The sequence below is a fragment of the Triticum dicoccoides genome, unplaced genomic scaffold (assembly GCF_002162155.2).
Source record: "Triticum dicoccoides isolate Atlit2015 ecotype Zavitan unplaced genomic scaffold, WEW_v2.0 scaffold101498, whole genome shotgun sequence".
Lineage (NCBI taxonomy): Eukaryota > Viridiplantae > Streptophyta > Magnoliopsida > Poales > Poaceae > Triticum > Triticum dicoccoides.
The window spans coordinates 1-1,205 of NW_021169322.1; the positions used below are offsets into that span (position 1 = coordinate 1).

At 36.2% G+C, this 1,205-nt stretch overlaps 1 long non-coding RNA gene across 1 annotated transcript; it reads left to right on the forward strand.

The window, feature by feature from the left end:
- The first annotated feature begins 74 nt into the window (after positions 1–74).
- On the forward strand, positions 75–1,055 carry LOC119342683. The gene is made up of 4 exons (XR_005165662.1): positions 75–194; positions 581–641; positions 893–926; positions 1,004–1,055. It is a non-coding gene; the product is annotated as an uncharacterized LOC119342683 (long non-coding RNA).
- The last annotated feature ends 150 nt before the right edge of the window (positions 1,056–1,205 follow it).

A 1,205-nucleotide genomic window follows, 5' to 3' on the forward strand; every position in this document is an offset into this window, starting at 1 on the left:
ATGTTTGATTTAGTCATTTTTGTATTAACAACTAAACAAATGATTGGCTTTTCATACTTGCATCTCATAGGGTGGAGCTAATGTGAGTGGTGCTGGTCCTTGTTATAATCCGTTGGTAACGGCTGCAGAAGGGCTTAACTGAAGCTATCAAGTGCTTGTTGGAAGCTGGTGCAAATCCAAATGTTCTTGACAAGGTCAGAATGCTCATTTTGTCACATATTCTTGTGTCTTGCTTGGCTTTGTAGTGATGTGCAACAACTATACGAGTTATGTAAGTACACCTACATGATGCTATGTATGCATGGAAGTTTTACTCATGGAGAACACACGCAGCCGCACCGTTTTGCTACCAGTAGGTGCGACGCACCTACTCTGCTTGCGGCGGCAGCGGACTATCTCTCATGTTATTGTCACTTTAAACATAAGAAATGCCATATTTCAGCTTAGATTTGGATTTCCGCACTAAGAAGATGTTCATCATTTCCGCATTTCATTTGTATCCGCAGTCTACAGTTATCGAACACTCGATTAGCCATTGAAATATTTTGGTTGAATTTGTCTTATTGATATAGTTTTGTAGGGATGGGCGTATGGATTGAATGGTACTGTCCTGAACTGAAACGAAGAACTTCAATGGAAATGTATGTCCCAACTCTTTATTTTGGCATCCGTTCTATACTAAATGCATATTTTTGTTGTGTTGATGGGAACAACAGGATGAACCTCTTGATTTATTCTATCATTGTTTGGATTTATTTTTGTGTATGGCAATGTTTTTATTTTGCATATATATTAAGTGACCTCTGTTCTATACTGGATGTATATTTTTGCAGTGCTTGTTTGTAATTCATATAGTGCATCAATGATCTGCCTAGCTTGTTTTCATTTCCAGGTAATACTCCAATCAAGCAATGTGACATTAGTCAGTAATTTTGTTCTTTTTCCTAGGACGTAATTCCTTGTGCTAAGACGAATTAATGCCTTATTTTTAATTATCTGGTAGTTGTGTGCAGGTTTTCCCAACAAGTTTGTTGTAATGCCTTATTTAAGGTGAGGATTTTTCTGAATGCCTTATATTGTATTTAGTATAATTCAACACTAAAAAATAGTAGCGAATTTTGTGTCTGTGACAAGTTACATTATTAGCATTGTCTAAAGATTTATGTATTCTCATTTCTGATTTTTTTATAAATTGGACGGCCAAG